This window comes from Astatotilapia calliptera, chromosome 5, assembly GCF_900246225.1.
Source record: "Astatotilapia calliptera chromosome 5, fAstCal1.2, whole genome shotgun sequence".
Taxonomy (NCBI): domain Eukaryota; kingdom Metazoa; phylum Chordata; class Actinopteri; order Cichliformes; family Cichlidae; genus Astatotilapia; species Astatotilapia calliptera.
In genome coordinates this window covers 35952646-35970402 of record NC_039306.1, presented here as the reverse complement: position 1 = coordinate 35970402, position 17757 = coordinate 35952646, and the positions used below count along the sequence as shown (strand labels likewise).

At 38.9% G+C, this 17757-nt stretch overlaps 1 protein-coding gene and 1 long non-coding RNA gene across 3 annotated transcripts in view; one reads left to right on the top strand and one right to left on the bottom strand.

Moving 5' to 3' along the window:
- Positions 1–4326: 4326 nt before the first annotated feature.
- LOC113021746 (uncharacterized) lies at positions 4327–6891 on the bottom strand. Its single transcript, XR_003272351.1, has 3 exons — positions 6612–6891; positions 6027–6073; positions 4327–5656 (listed from the first exon to the last, which is right to left on the bottom strand). It is a non-coding gene; the product is annotated as an uncharacterized LOC113021746 (long non-coding RNA).
- Positions 6892–10732: 3841 nt separating this feature from the next.
- The window catches only part of plxnb1b (plexin b1b), a 93377-nt gene continuing 86352 nt past the window's right edge, over positions 10733–17757 (top strand). For both annotated transcript variants that reach the window (XM_026169110.1, XM_026169109.1), the window contains exon 1: positions 10733–11151. The gene's annotated coding sequence lies outside the window, so the exon portion shown is untranslated. The remainder of the gene's footprint in view (positions 11152–17757) is intronic.

Sequence of the window (17757 nt, the reverse complement as noted above, 5' to 3'; positions counted from 1 at the left end):
ATATATATATATATATTTTTTTTTTTTTTTTTTTTTTTTTTTTTTTTTTATTTATTTAGTTAACATGCTACACAGGTCATGAACAAGATTTTTTTACATTTTCATTGTAAGTGGGCTAAAGCAGTTAATTAAAAGTAGTCTAACATAAATGTAAATACTGTAATCAGATTATTTTAATAAACCATGTAGCTTGGATGCTGGCGTGACCACAGTGCACATGCCTGCTGTTTCTCACAGTGGTCCAAGGGACCGCTCAGGGAGTTTGTGTGTTCGCTCAGACACGTGAAAAATTAGAGGGAACATTGGTTATTACTTTTTCTGTTTTTTATTCAGTGCTTCACTGAATTTGAATACTTTTTACCAGCAAAATTGCAGTTGTTTAAGTGTTCATGGTTTACATTTCCAGAAAATCGTTGATAATACCATCTTCTTCTTTCTTAAATTGAGTCGAATTTGGTAGAATTGTGGTAAAGCTCAGTTGTTTACTGTAAAGGGTTGTGTACATCTTCATTTTCTTGTAGGCAGGTGCACAAGAGGAATTATCCCTAGGCAGAAAGTAAAGGTGACGTTTTACCCGTTGCAGAAGTAAGGATGGAAACAGTGCATGTTCTTTCATGTAAAAGATTCAAGCCTGTAGGAGTTCACTCTCTCTTTCTCTCTCTCAGCTACTTATATTCTGAATTTTTGTTCCCATCAGTCACAATAGAGATGAGACTGGACAGCGAGTCACATATTTGGGTATGTAGTAATGAACATACTGGGGATGGGGGAAGGTTGTTCTCTGCTCCACGCCTACCCACACCTCCCCCAGTCATGCACTGCCTACCAGCCAGTCTCCCAATCAGTCCTCCATCCCCCATCATAGGCAGCCACCGAGCTCCTCTTTCCTCTCTAAGGACAAGTGGCTTTCAGAGCAGAGCCTGTGTGTGTGTGTGTGTGTGTGTGTGTGTGTGTGTGTGTGTGTGTGTGTGTGTGTGTGTGTGTGTGTGTGTGTGAAAGACACAGAGAGAGTAAAACTTGGAGATGAATGGCTCAGTGTTTTTCACACGGATGTGAATGCAATGTGTTGCTCTTGACCGACAGGCGTGCTCATTCACACTCTGCTTTCCCACTTTTCCATCTCATTTCTCTGTCATCCTGTTATGAATACAGGCTTGTGCTCGGAAACCTTCACACAGTCTACACAAATATCTACACAGACCAAAGTGTTAACTTAAAAGGTAACAGCAGTCCAACAATAACACACCGTTTTATGGTGCATTTAAACTAAACACTTCGTGGTCTGCAGGAGTACATTAGGACACGTTCCAACTTGTCTCAGCCCTTTTCTTTTACTTCATTTCTCTGTTGCTGAGGCACTGGCAGAATCCACTTTAGTCAAACAGTTTTCAGGACTTCTTTTTACCAAAGTGTTCTGTGAGTGGAATTTAAGGAAACAGTTGAATAAATTGGTGAGAAAGATAATAAATCATTAGTTTCACTGATTAGTTTCAGTGTGAAAATAGTGTAAATCTCATCCTATAGCCTTAATAACATGAGATCTCAACTAATCAGAACGCCTACTTTGGAGCAATGTGTCCACAGCATTTTCTTCCACCGTCATCAGGGAGTACTCAGATCCTTTACTTAATACCAGAAATATAGGAATACTGCTTTACACACAAAAGCCATGGCATTACCAGACCCATAACTACCAGCCAATAGACATCATATCATAGTGGAATTAAAAGCAGCACTACATGAAATGAAATAAAAGAAAGAATATTGAAATATGAAACAGAATAAAAGTTTAAGTCTGAATGAAATTCAATACAGAAACTAGAAGAACAAAAACAATAACTCATGCATAAAAACTGAAAAGTGGAATTAAAAGCTGTGCAAGAGTTATGTTTTTAAAAAGCACAACACAAAGAAGACCTTGTGGTAGAAAACATGTCTTTGGCTGTATGGAGAACAGAGCATCACAGCCCGAAGAGCTTAATCACCCCACAAAAGTCATTTGTAGCCTTCACTAGTGCCATTTCTGACTGAAGCTTAGCCGGTTCAAGCAAAAGCTTTTTAACTAGGAGCAGCCAGCATGGAGTACATGTCCTGCTATAAATTAATCATATTTAAAATTGAACAATGAATTAATGACGAGTCTATCCATGGTCAGTTTAGTTAGAATGGAGTCTGATAGACATGTTGAAAGTTTGGAGGAAGGACTCGTGAAAGTTAGTTTGGAAAGGCTGTCTGTAGTCACTGAAGTTGCTGTGTTGAATGGTACAGTATGGTGGAAGCATTTAGCCCATATAGCTCTGAGGCTATGACAATTACTGGCATGTCAAGCCTTCTCACAGCACAAACTCCAAATGCCAACCTTCCACCAACATTCTACAATACACCAACATTTAATTAAATAAATATATACATACATTTGACCATTTTCATACAATTAAATATTTTAGATGAAATATTCTACACTTTACCCTTACACCTTAACATTTGCCCAAACACCCTGGAGAGGACACAGAAAAGACATGTGACACATTTGCCTAAGTTCTCCTAAATGGTAAACCTTATTTGCTCCCAGTGACAATTCTTTCCTTCTCACAGACAACCACTACATTTCTTGATGAGGAGCAGCTGTGCAGGACCTGGAACAAAGGCTACCTGCGAATTGTTAAAATACTCAATAAATATTCAATAAATAATTAAACCTCTTGTGTGCAAATGTTATTGATGTGCAAATATTGCTTAACCCTCTGGGCTCTATCCTGGCCATTTGTGGCCACTTCACTTTTCTTTTTTCAACCATTTTCGTTCTGTTAATGCAAGTGGAATGAAACTTCCCAAAGGTGTGTATTTCTTTCAGATTTTTTAATTTTCAACATCAGCTCCTTAATAATATCAATAATATTCACTATACACCATATACACTATATCATGCAATTTAGGTAAAATTGCTTTCATTCTAAACTCAACACATGAAAATTGTAGTTTTTAATGTTTTTTTACCAAATTACATCATTTACCCATTTTTGGCCAAACAAGCGATTTCATGTAACATTCCTAGTTTCTAGTAGCAGCCTTTGATGGCTTACCACACTCCAATAGACCAAAATAATGAAACAATTTTGACATAGGTTTGATCTTAAGGATCTAATAGTTTGTGTTTGTGCATGACATTGCAGCACAAACATGTATTTGCAAGATAGACTGGAATAAATAATGATGCATTAAACATTACATAGGCTGCAGTGAATTTCTGTGGATGCAGGATATTGAGCTTTGAGGTTCCCAGTCAAACTCAGCTTTGAAGAACATGTTAAAAGCAGTTTTACTCTTGTATTTTTCATAAAAAGATACCATACCCAAAATATTAACTCTAAAAACAAAAACAAAAAAACCCCAATCACAGGACATTTTACAGAGTTCAAACCTGCAGCTGCAGCTGCAGCTGCAGCTGCAGCGCAAACAACAACAAACAGTTTGTAAACGTGTCCTGGAGTTTCTGCAGGTGCAGACAGAGCTACTGCTGTAAGTAAGCCTAACAGCTTCCAGATCATTTATTCTGGCTGTATGGCAAGAAGGTCATCACTGCTTCAAGCACTGCCTATATGATCTGGTCAGAGAGCAAGGACAGCAGCAGTCATCTGTCCTTGAAGAAAAGTCATCTGCCCAAGATGAAGAAACTTCCTCTCCAGAAGATGAGGGGACAATCTCCAAAGAAGCTGACTGCATCACCACTGATGAAGAGTACTAGCCAGTGCCTGAATCCTCTTCTTTGGGGGAAGATTGGGGTTGGGGGGCATGGAGGTGGAGGCCGAGCAGCTGATGGAAAAGAACATACACTCAAAAAAATAACTCTTTAAATGAACATAAAAAAATCATGGAAAGAATTTCCACGTGATTAAATTGCTTTATTTTAGCATTATGCAATTCTGTTACTCCAACTTAATGCACTCAAGTTGGACCAACTTAATTAAAGATTGATGAATCAACGTATTTACTGCATTTTGATCCAATATATTTTAATAGTGTTGATCCAACTTAAAGAGTTTTGTTCCAACTCAATTCAGTAGGTTTTCTCCAACTAATTTACTAAATTTGGTCCCAGCTTAAGTTAATTGAGTTGAACCAACTCATACAAATTAAGTTATTCCAACACAAGTCTTTAATGCTAATAGAAAGCAATTTAATCACGTGGAAATTCTTTCCATGATTATTTTAAGTTAATTTAAAGAGTAATTTTTTGGAGCATTTAACAAAGTCTAGAGCCTGGTTAACATCACTATTTCACTATTACATCTAAAAGGTAAATAAAAATTTGTCATACACATCTTTTTGTTTTCTCCAATTTATTGAATTTATAGCAAATTTCACATAATGTATAAAGAATACATGAAATGCAAGTACAAGTTACATAACAGAAAAAAAGTAGTGGACAAAGTGGAAAGTTAACCTGTTAAAACAATTTTTTAACAACAATGAATGGCTGAAGCAGGTGATGACCAATACAACTACTTTGAAGGTCAACAGATGCACTTTCAAAAAAGAAAATATCTGCAATTATTTTAGGTTCATGGTCCAGATACATGGTGTAGCTGTTGTAATGGGAACATTTCTCAACGAGAAAATAGTGTTTTGAGAACCTGTACTTTGTGTGCTGTTGGATAGTTCGTGTGCATCTAATTCCATAAGAATCTTCTGCAGGACCTCAAAGGTGTACCTGAGTTCCAGAGGGTAGCTCAGGTTCAGTGAATAGACCAGACCAAGCAACATTGTCACTGCAAAAACTACATTGCCCAACTCACCCATCACTTCCACCCCCTCTAGAACAATCACAACATCCTGAGGGTCATCGCCAGGCTCCGCACCCTCTGATCGAAAGACACAGATTCCAAAGACTGTCTCTGCTATGGCAGTGGCGATGCTTTTTATCAACTTCCTGTGACAATAAAACAAACAAAAAAAAGATAATGATTTCTCACTAATGTCCATTGCAAACAGTTTTAAAAGTAAATATCTGTTTTACATTAATGTAAAATACCTAAAAGCTTTATTCATTCAAGCCTTATAATAATGTAAATGTAATCAAAAATGACTGCCCGATATTTTTCCTGACTCATGAGAAGTTCATTCAATACCTCAACAATGTCCTGTCTTTCAAAATCTTGTGATAGGGGTGACTGTGGCACAGGAGGTAGAGCAAGTTGTCTACTGGTTTAATCCCTGGCTTCTCTAATCTGATACTAAAACTATCAATGGGTAACATACTGAACCCCAAGTTGCTCCTGATACATCCATTGAAGTGTAAATGTTACATAAAAATCTTGTATGAATGTGTGTATGAATGAGGTTATTATAATGATATTATAATAATGATAGTATAAAACACTCAAGAATGGTGTGTGTAGTATCCAGTGAGAAACTTAAAGCTCTTACTTTTCCTATTTTAAAAGGTATTTTTTACAGCCACCGGTAATTTATAGGAAAACCCCATCCCCTGAAACTTTTTGTATGTAGTTCAAGCTTATCTTTGATCATCTCCTTAGTTAAGGATACAGGCAAGTTAACATACCAGGTAATTCTTCACCAGCTTCTCAGGATCTTCATTCAGGTACACGCAAAGACCTTTGGCGATGTATTCTCTTCTGATTTCAACAGCATCAGTCTTTATACACAGAGGGGGAAAAAAACAAATATATACGGAAATCCATCTCAACGACCTAGCAGTGGGATTAAAGAACTTTTAGTTGAATTACCAGGAATTTGTGAGAAATACAGAGGCTATTGTTTTACAGTCTTAATCTTTTCAAATAGTATTTATGCATTTTAGACAAGTCTGTCATTTTAATATTGTTTTGTAATTTGTGTATTAATTTAATCATGCCATACCCCCAATTCAAGAAAGTTTAGATGATGTGTACATAAAATCAGAATGCAATGTTTTCTTGGTCTCAAAAGTATATGTCACTTACAAATGAATATATTACATTTTTAACATGGGAATGTGATAATTTTTAAGAAAAATATTAGCTCACCATGAATTTGATGAACTGGCCTGCCAGCTCTCCAGACCTTTCACCACCTGATAAGATTAAACATTTATTATCTTTACAGGAGGGAACTGCAAGTCTCCAAGTTTATTAAGTAGAAAAATATTTAATTTCAAAAAAATTAAAAAACAGGAAAACATATCTGTTCATGTTTTGTCTTTCCTCCTCAATGTACTAAAAACACATAAATTGTTAAATAAACCACTGTCCATCAGTTGCAACTTACAAACTTACAAATTTCAACAACCCACACGTAAAATGTAAATTTATCACAACAGTCTCTGTGGTAGAGCCAAACTAGCTTATGTGCAGAGGTTAAGTTATAAACAATATCTATATTTGGAGTAGCTAAGTCTTTCATATTAGGCTATCGTGCTAGCATGACATTGTGCTATATTCTTGCACTAACGTGTTAGCTAGCTAGAATGGCATAAACAAACAGATATATTTTTTTAAAAAAAACAAAAAAACAAATGTGAATAAATAGAACTGAAAAGAATCGACAAACTAATGATACCTTTGTGCAAAAAGTATTTTCATCAAGATGGATAAAGATAGATTCACTCTTACCTTTCCAAGATGACCATGAAGCAAACCATGTGCTTTCCTGCCTCTTGTTGTTTAGAATCTCACGTGATCTTGTGATATCGCGAGTCTTTAAGGCAGCTAACCACTCTTGTTAGATTTTATCATGTCATATCAACAAGAATAAATTTAAGAGGCGCTAAGTTGGTAAATTTCTTGTAGATCTTATATGATTTTATTACGTTCACCTTAGAAACATAAATTCATTGTGTTCAAATTACATGTTAGAGTCTTGTAAATGCAATAACCACCAAATTTCACTTTTTTGAGTGTAGGAGCATTTTCTGAGACCGAGGAGAGTGACTGAGTGGATCCCTCATGAAAGGAAAACCACTGAAGAGAGACTGCTCTACAATCCAGTGCCCACTGGTATCAAACCAGGGCTCAGCCTGTATGCAGTTTCATGCATTAGCAGCCTGAGATCTACTTTTGACTTTTTTTTATAACAAAGGAGATCTTTTAGCTGCTGTGCACCCTTACAAAGCTGCACGGGAGGCCAAGGTGTGAGGATTGGAGGATTATAGATGAAGTGGAGATGTGAGCCTAAACCAGAATAAAGCAATACATAGCATGTTGGATGACAACACTGGAAGTTCTCAGGAAGTAAAGAAGGGAAAGGGGTTCAGACTCCAACTGACGGAGGAGCTCCGAGGACAACGTCTTTCCTTTGGTCACCTTGGCAGAGGAACTCCTCAGATGAAAACTGGCACAGGGGAAACAACCCAGAGCTTCCTACCCAGCTCCTCCAGTTGCAACAGAGGAAGATTTTGTTGTCTCTCTTTGGCTTCACCAAAACTACCACAGCGATATCCCACATGCCAAAGCAATGGAGGAATGTGCTTCTTTTGACAGCAACACACAAGGAACCAGCAGTCAGTGATGGGGAATAAAGGATGCGTGAAAGCAAGAAGCAATCCTGGACTACAATAGGCACAAATATTGCTTGGATAACTTAGAGGGTGTTGGCACCTCGAGTTGTAGAAGGAAAACTAACTGATGGCTGATGGCTCTTTTCTCCAATCTCCTGGATGTCTTGGGATACGATGCCTTTGTCCCACCGGAAACAACTTCACTGAAGTGGGGGAGTCCTCTACAACCTACAAATGAAGAGTGATGCTGGGAGAGCTGGGACACATGCTGGTGACCTCAACAACTGCAAGACACACTTGTCCCTGATTCTCAGCCACTTCTGCCATTGATCTCAAGATACATTAGTCTGAACCAGAGTGTGACCCACACCCCACCAACGAAATGAGAAGAAGGTGCAAAAGGCGCACCTCCAGGATTGTAACAGCAGCCCCTTGTACCAGGTGTAGAAAGTGTGCCTATAAAAACCACTCTACTGTGGTTAGTACATCTTGCTGCTAATGAGGATGCACACAGAAGAACACACATAGTGGAATATAAATTTTGATCATTTTATTGGTCATTTCAGTGGTTATTTGGTCATTAAATTGCTTTTCTGGCCAATAACACACCTTTTGTGATTTTCTTTTTGGTCATTTATCCCCTCCCCAAAGAAAAAAATAATAATAAAGTAAAAATAAATCATTATTACTGTTACTGTTACTGACCTGCAATGATGACCTGCATCATTCATATGCTAAAAAATCTGAACTTTATTACTATTTTCCCCCAAAAGCGTAGTAATAATACATAATATTATTACTACGCTTTTCAAAGGGTATAATATCTGAATTTGAATTATGTTTTGGTTTTCATGACTAGGACCGGTGCTAATCTAAAAAATCAAGTCCAAAAAAGTGGAAATTATTCTTAATATATATTAATTTTATAGCATTTTGTAAACGTAAACAGGGGGTGGCCATTTTTGGCCACGAACAAGCTGAGAGGGAGTTTTTATGTTTTTGCTCTCCCTGCACAAAAATAACAATGCATTATAATCAATGTTGATGTGAATCAATTACATGCCCCAGACTCTACTATTAATAATACAAGAAATTCCAGTAGCAATGCAATTATAGAAAATTGCGAGATGTGATGTTGTCTTCCAGCTAGTGCAGTGGACAAACAAACTGGTGTTTAAAGGGTTAAAAATGTGAAAAGTAATAACTATTTTATATTTATGAAAAAAACTGAAGTTAGTTAAAAGCTTTATGAAGAAAAAATGGCAAAAAAACCCCCATAAAAGTAATAAAACCTAATCTGTTGGTGGACACTTTTGGCCACAAACAAGCTGAAAGGGTCGTGATTTTGAACAAACCCAGAGGGTTAAAGTGTGATGTTACATAAAGTGCTCCTAAAGTGCTGTACAAGTTATAATACAAGTAAGGGAGTACTCTTCCTTACAAGGATAACAAGGCTTTTTAAAATGGGGGAACAAACCTGAGAACGGCTTGGACCCAAGGGCACTGGATGTCTCTGGGCCACTCACCTGAAGGAGAGGTGCTTGATCAGTCATTGGTTGTGTTGTACATGCAAGCAGCCAGAGAAGGGTGATAGATTACAATAATGTTTAATATTTTTAATGTGCATGATATAAAGCTAAGAAGCTAAGACTATGAAGTGGCATGAAAAGAAAACAGGAACCCAACCCTATATTAATAAAATGTGGCTTCTATCTTCTCGAGAGATATTCTTGTGTAGACTATATGTAAATATACTTTCTTTGATGTTTCAGTGAGGTTTTGAGGATCTTTGCATAATCAAAAAGAAATAATTCAGTTATCTGAAATAGCAATGTCTAAAAAATATGATCTTATTTTTTTGCACTAATTTCATCTGTGCTGTAGTGTGTGCATCGCGTACAACTCTTTTGTGACACAAAAAGAGCTCCATGCTCTGGATGCAAATGTCCCTGATAAATATACATGATTATTATAATATGAGTGTACATAGTGAGAGCAGAACAGACTCTACTGTCTTGTATTAGAGCTCGGGGGGATTTAACAAGTGCCGTGGTGGGTGGGGCTGAGTGTGATCTTTGAAGTTTATCTAGCTTCAACCCTCATTACAGGAGAATTAAAAAGGGTAAGATAAAAGGCTTCTTTTCACAGGAGAAGACAAAGATTCAGAGAGAGACTCTCCTTGAGGATAAAAAGTGTGTGGAGCGGGTTTTGTGATCTCTGTGTGGTCTCTGTTGATCCGCAGTGTGACATGGCATCTCTAAACTGAACAGTGGATAAGAACTGCACCCTGAATAACACCACAGTCATCCCACACAACAAACAGTTCCAGTCACGCTGACTTAATGTGTTGTGAATGTTTGTTTCATGGTTCACTATAGTAAACAACTGCTGCTTGTTTGTTTTTTTCAAACCAGTCAGCAAAAGATTATCTATTAATATTTCTGTATGTTGACTTTATGAATTCTCAGCAACATACATTTGCAATATTGAAAGAGTTATTCTGATGATTGTGTTTTTATCACATATTTGGCCCTTTGAGTCTCTCTGAATATATTTGATCTCAGATAGATTCCTGGGGCTGGAAAAATGGACGTCAGTTTTTCTTAAAGCAGGACTATTTGATGTAATAAAGTCTATGGTCACACTGGCAGATGTAGTCCATGCATGTTTCCTGTTGGCCAGAAGGGGTCTGCCATGCATCAGCCGGCTCTCTAGCAACTGATGCTGCATTCAGGAACTGGTGGAAGTACAGACTTTACACTATTGTTATTGCGTTCAATAAACTTTCCATCCTAACAGTCACTGGTTTTTGTACTACAAATATGAAAATGGAGTGAAAGTTATCTATTTAAATTCGCAGGTTGTGGTCTGGTGAACAACAAAAGACAAAACCACTCAAAATCTTTTAAGAAGCACATATTGGTGTTGGTCAAGTTACTTGAAAATAGTAATTAGTTACTAATTACTCATTACTTCTCCAAGAAAGTAACGACTTTACTGATGACTTATTTTCAAAAGTAATTAGTTACTTTATTACATAGTTACTTTTTAAAAACATGATACACAATCTGAATGCGTAATAAAGCAACAGACTTTTTCTATTTTGTCTGCAGCGGTCATGTCAGTGGGGGGATCCCGGGGTTTCTCTGTGAATTTCACATTCTCACTGTGCAGCTAAAGCTGGTCACTGCTATTTAACACAGATTACCTTACGTTCGCACGTGGTTGTGTAAAATACGAGGAGCACTTGAAGGGAGCGTCATGTGTCCTCCCTTCGCCAGCCCCCTTTTTACGCCTGTGGAGAGCTGGGCGCTGAGCGAAGTATTCTCACTGTTGCTTACAGGGCGCATGTGGAGGCAGAGAGCTGCTGAATGAAACCAAGCAGAGAACCAGGGGAAACTTTTTTTTGCTACATGGAGTAACCATGCTGTTTTTCATCAGTAAATTAGGTGTGTAAAGTTGTGAAAGTTGGAAGCCTGACAGGAAATTTCCAAGCATGGACTGAGCGGCAGGAATATCGAGGAGGATTCGCTTTCTTGCCCGCTAATTTGTCTGCACAAGCACCGGCTGCGGAAAAATTGGATACTTTACTAAAACTTCGCTGTAAGGAGGAGTAAACCAGAGCTGAGTGACCGAAGAGTTGTACACAGAGCACGGTGAGTGTGGGTGAGGGCTGTGCTGTGAGTCTCTGAAAATCTGTCCCATTGAAATCAAACTGGGATTTTTTTCCCACTTGTTTTCCTCTAAGTGTTCAAACTTCTGCCTTGTGATCAGTAATGTCGGGGAAATGGGTGAAAACCTTTATTTACCAATATTTATGTGGATTTCACACAAATCCACACACACGTGCTCCTTATTGGTTATTTACAGACTTTTCGCTATTAGTGGTGGAGCAGTTGGAGCAGGTTGATGAGAGTTGGGTTAGCTAGCGTTGAAGTGAACTCACTCCGTACACGTCCTCCAGGAACCGCTGCTCCACTCCTTGCTTTTTATGGGACATTATGCGTCTTTTTTTATTTTATTTTATTACTTGAGTGCAAATATAATTTTTTTTTAAAAGTCACCCCCCTTTTATTTTTTTTTATCTGTTGAGTGTTCGGTCCGTTGATTTAAAAAAACAAAACAAAAACAAAAAAAACAGAATTTCTTTTTCATTGACGAAACAAATTTAGTTTTTCAAAATAAAATGTCAGAGTCAGTTTTGAGCCCAAACTAGCATAAAAATATTTAATCCCATCATAAGACAACAGTTTGTTCTCAACGCGAAAGTGTTGCCTGGAGAGGCTTTTAATCGGAAAACCAGAAGAGAGAGATCTTGTCCTCATCTATTAATGATATTCTTTAAAGGCAAAGGTCAGATCTGGGTCTGTGTTAGTTTGTAGCTGCTTGTGTAAAATGTCATTATGATATTAATATACACTCTGGTACAGGTGTCACGGGGGCTCTCCAAAAGAGGGACTGTGAGTGTGTGACCATGGATCATGCTCGGCCTGTCTTGTGTAGTGTCTTTTATTGCCTCATCACAGAGCTGAAGGTTTATTACGATCCTCCTAATTATAATGGCAATAATTGCTCATGTATTTCAGAGTGTTGCCAAGGCTGGGAGAACCATCATGAGCTGCTTGTTGCTGTTAGCATCTTGAAATAAAAAGTGACTGGCAGTCTTTCTTCAGGTTTTCAAGCAGCTAAATTGTGAAAGCCAGAGGCTGCAGCGATGCAGGGCGGTACAGCAAAACAACAACCAAACATGGACTTTAGTTCAGACTCTGGTGTAGTCCAGCTGACTGAGTCAAAGTTTTGTTTTTCTCTTTTTTCCCATCTGATAAAACTCGTCACTTCTTGCAGTCTTTGTATAGTTCTTTCATCATGTGTTGGTATTACAACAGCTAAAGTAGGGTCTGGCTGACTTAAGTGGGGCACGTATTTTCATTGTCCCTGAGTGAAATGCTGTTGACCAGCAAAACCAGTAGCTGACATGTTTTCTTGCTTGTACATGGATACAGTCAGTCAGCAGGAAACGGAGCTTTCTGGTCTTGTGAAATGAGCTTGTAAATGTCCTCATTATGGGGTCCTTATGGGGTATAAATGCTCGACCTCCAGCGGCCAAAAATGGAAGAAAATTGGAGTTTTAAAAAGGTGCAAGATAAATGAACAGCTATTTATTGTTGCAGTAATTTTAGTTTAGAATATGCACAGGAGAAAACTTTACATGAAAATATCAGTGCTTGGTTGCCATTTTCTTCAGATGTTTCATTCTAACAGTATAGTAGCAAGTGTGCTCTTACCTTTCTGTACCTACAGCTTTTTGACTTGATTTCTCGGTATAACTGAACAGGTCTCATGCATAACAGGACTGACTTAAGTAATAATTGGTGAGCGCCTTGAAAGATGTCAGCATTCAACAGCCAGGATTTGTAGCAACAGAGGTTGTTAAGTGCCTCTCTAATAAACCACACTCACCTCACAAACTCTCTCACAAGCAAGGTGCCAGAGGTCAAAAGGTGATGGGGGCTGGGTGTTGAATGCTCTCGTTTTGGCAAATGGAGGAGCATGTGGTGTCAAAACCAATATCCTCACAGCAAACCATTGTCAGGTGGTGTCATGAGCTGAAGGGAAGGCAAACACTGCCTTACTAAAGGAACAGCTTTGTATCGGTTAGTGTCTGCTGTCATTCTTGTAATGAACAGGTGGGGAGAATTCAAGGCCGGATGAAGGTTTGATGAACTGTGGATGGCTGTTCACAGCAGCAGCTCATCAGTTTAGGCGTTGATGAAGCATCTGTGAATACTGTACGGAAAGTGTGACGTTTTCTCTAAAAGGTACCAAGTGGTTATTGTTGGGGTATGCCTGAAATCAGCAAATGTTTACAGGTTAAAGGAAGGCAGGGGGAAGGTGTAATTTTAGTTTAAAGATGGGATAAAGGGAGACATTTTCAGATCGTTTTCTCTTTGAAGTCTTGGTTGTGAAAAATGTAGAAAAAGAGGAGGAAGTTTGTCACCTCTGTATTGCCAGCCTTGTCACAGCTTGAAGGTTAAGCCTAGATTATACTCTGCTGGAAACCTGTTGGCCGAGTCGTCCTTCCTGTTACACTTTTTTGACATCCGCTTGAAGTCTGACGCCTGGTCAGCATAGTGGATGCATTGTAATGTAAATTGTCTGCACCGTTTGGAAAAAATAATAAATAAAGGAAAAACCACCACGCTCACGGACATCGTTGCAGGTTGCATTGACCCAACCTATAGTTAATTTTCTTGGGTAGTGCACGTCAGGTTGAGTGGAGGGTTAAGAGGGGTTTCCAGCTACGGTCGAAGGGACAACGTAGATTTCCCACTGAAGTCAACTGTAAGCACAAAAGTAGTCTAGCCAGTTTTTCCCCTGGACATTTTAAGTGAAAAATAACTGCTTAACACTTTAACAGTGGCTAAAGTAACCTTGTAAAATATTTCTGACTGGGATTGTAGGTGAAGCTTTTAATAATCTGCTTAAAGTTTTGGTTTTCCACTTATGTATCAGTAATTTCCATCTACCGTTTGCTCTTCCTGTCGTGTGGAGTGGAACTAGCGATTATTCCAGTGATGCTCATTTGAGTCAGTCATTTTGGTCACACATCACCACCTGCTAGTATCTTCTCCTTTGTAACCTGGTTGTATTTGATGGCGTATTTTTGCCTGAAGTGGTGAAACATATTTATGGCTTCCACCTTCAGCGGGAACAGTTTTCTCACATAGTTTGCAGACTACAGTGCTTTGTTGGAGGCTCTCTTTTAGGTACTGAATTGTGATTAGAGGCTGACACAGGGCTCTCAGGCATGTAGGCATGATATGGCACAGCTCTAGTTTTTATTGCAGATGACAGGAAAGGACAACTCTCAGCCAGTCTGGTCACCTCAATAGCGATCAGAGTAGAAATTATTTGTAATGGCAGCAAGATATGAACACTCTTCTTGTCTGGCGGGGGTCGGGGGCTCCTCCACTCCAGTGGCCAGATTAAATACTCAATTTAATTATGTCACTGAGCATTAAGTCAATAACCTTATCGGAGTGGTCCGGCTGTTTAATGGAGCTTTGTGGGCCAACAGATGCACCAAGATTAAGGACTATATGCTGGTGTTGCAAACCCTGAGAGGAGGGATAAAAGACAGACATGGAATCTGATACATGAGCCCCTACTGCGCGGTGCCATACGTTTCACCACAGACTGATGCAAATCAATTGAAGAGATCCCGTAGTGTTACAGCTAGGGTTATTTATATAAGGTTGAATCAGAAGTTGATAATAAAAATTACTATTACATTAGATACTCATTTGCAACAGTATTGATACCAAGAATGCCGTCTTTGCCTCCTCCGGCTGTCACACAACGTTACCCAGCAGACACCAACACTGTCTGCTGGGTAACTGGTCAAAAATGCCGGGATACTAATTCATTATTATCAGGTATTCTAACAACTTCCTAAAAAGCCTCCAGTTGATCAAAAATGGTGCAGCAAGAGTACCAACAGGGACTAGAAAGAGAGCAGATTTCTCCCATATTAGTTTCTCTTCATTGACTCCCTGTTAAATCCAGAATCTAGTTTAAAATACCTCTCCTCACATACAAGGTCTTGAAAAATCAGACCCCATCTCATCTCAAAGACCTCATGGGGCCATGTCATCACCAATAGAGCTATTTACTCTCGAACCGCTGGCTTACTTTTGACTCCTTGGATGTTTAAAGGTAGAGTGGGAGGCAGAGCGTTCAGCTTCCAGAACCTGAGAGCTGGTCCTCCTGTGAAACCAGCTGTTTGGATTTGGGAGACAGTCTCTGTGCTTAAGATTAGGCTTAAAACGTTCCTTTTTGATAAAGCTTACAGGCTGATGAGTCTGTGACCTTTAGTTACGCTGTAATAGGCCCAGTCTGCTGGGGGCTGCCCATAAAGCCTCCTATGTATTTATGCAACACTACACATTTGATCATTGTTTATTATTACTCTGTGTCGCTCTTCCACGGTGTCTACCTCCCCTCACCCCAATGATGTTTCAAGCTTACTCTGTTGCGCCGTGATTTTTGACATCGCATTCTGCGGCACGTGGCACAATATTTCCGACGCTTGGGCTAGGCATGCACTTCTCGATTTTTGTAACCTAGTTTAACCTACCAGCATTTTAACGATGGTTATGGCGGACATTAATTCGAAGCCCCAAACTGGACAGTTTGTGCTCTACTGTACACATTATCTGGCTCTGAAAAGCCTTTTTTGGTGACTGAGGAGCGCCTCTGGATTTAATTAGACAGACGAGTTTGTTCATTATTCAGATATGTAAATGGAGACCCAGATACAGGCAGTGCTATGGAATGTAAAATGGATTTGATAGTCAAAAGCCCTTTGAAGCAGCAAGTGAAGTGCTCTGTAGTTACGTGGATTATTAACTTATTACAATGGGCTGTGTGCTTCCACCCCTTGCTCTTTGGCGTGTGCGTGTATGTGCTTACAGTTGCTCCCTCTTGAATGAGGCTAGTGTGTTTGCACAAGGTCAGTCTCAAAGCAGGAGTACACGTGACACGGTGGTTTGCCCAAACACAGTCTACCTCCTGAGTTGCAGTGAGGTAACTGAAAACTACAACCGAACTCTTGTGCTGCCTGACACCACAGACGTACGAGGGGATTCATGTCGAACATTGAGCTAAAAATGAAAAGGTCTCATGTTGGTTTGATATAGTAGTTTAGTGTTGGCTGTTGTTGTGATTTGGTGCTATGCAAATAAAACTCAATTGGTTAAAGAATATTGAAATGAATCAAGTGAAGTTTACTGTTTACGTGAGATGGCAGCAGATTTAAAATGTGCATATTCACTGTCAGATCTGGATCAGCTTTTACAGGAATTTTGCAGCTGCATTACACATTTAGTTCCCAATTGCAATGCAGAATATTCTTTTATTACTAATTCTGAATGAAAGCTGCTTCTTTGTGACAAATACAGAAGTAAAGATTGGTCTGCATTTACTTCCTGTTCATGTTTGTACACTGTGTGGCACCATTTATGATTTTGCTGCTAAACGTGTAACCCGATGGTGACGGCTACAGGCACTATGGTACAAACAAAACCTGGTTTGTCTCTGTCTGCCTCAGGCTCTATTCACACCATATTCTCACAGCAGTTTTCTTTACTAATCTGATAAAACAACGTTGTAATAATGGAGCTAACCCATAAACACAGCACTGTCTGTCTGAATTGTGGGGAAAGTGATGCCATACTTTAATTCATGCCGTAACTCTGCAGTTTCATCCATCTCTTCCTCTCCATTCATTGCTCCTAACTCAGCACTCAACACTTTCTGCAGCTCTCATTTGTTTCAGCATCCTGTCATTCTGCGCTGAAGCAGCCGTTTGTAGAAGGCCCTGAAAGAACGAGGCCCTGCTGTGCGATAGGTTGACATGGATGAGAAGAGCTTTGTCAGTGTACTCACAAAGAGAAGATATGACCTCTGCCTTTACCTGAACCACGCAATCTCACACTTGGCCTTTGTTCTTGTACCTTCGTGAGGTCCAAAGTATGGAAGAATTTTTTTTAATTTTTTAATTTTTATTTTTTTAAGGCCTAACCTAACCTGGGCTTTAATCCTGCAATCAAAGTCTGGTTGTAATAGACCCTAATTATAAACCCACATCAATGTAGACACAAGATAAGAGGCTTTTTAGGAAACTGCAAAAACTACGCACAGTTTCCTTGTCTGGAAACTGTGTGTAGTGCTGGGTGTTGTTTAAAGTCATATTGGTATGTGAGCCAAAATGGACCTGAGGCAAAGTAAACATGCCAGAATGAAAGATGCTCACATTTCTTTTGTGCTGTCTTTACACAACTGGAGATGGAGATGCATGATATCCAATGTGTTCAAGATTTATTTATATTCATTACCCAGTCACTGTTGTTCTGTAACATGACATCAGCCACTTTGGATTCAGTGGAAGTCTCACTGTTAAGGTTTTGGCTGCCACCATGCCAGACGGTAACACATCACTATACCACAGTGAGCTTTGCTGGCAGAACTGACTAATAAAATTGTAGAAATTTAAAAAACAAACGAACTATAAACTTAATACTGTTACACAAAGTACAATTGTGGTTATGAAATCACAAAACCAAAGAATATGGTGACAGAATAAGAACTTTACTGTGAAAATGACAGGATTGAAATATAGAGCAGCAGCACAACATTTAATTGGTCTTCAGGCATGTATCATTAGGTATCTGTAATCAGTATGTGAGGGTAAATAATTATGC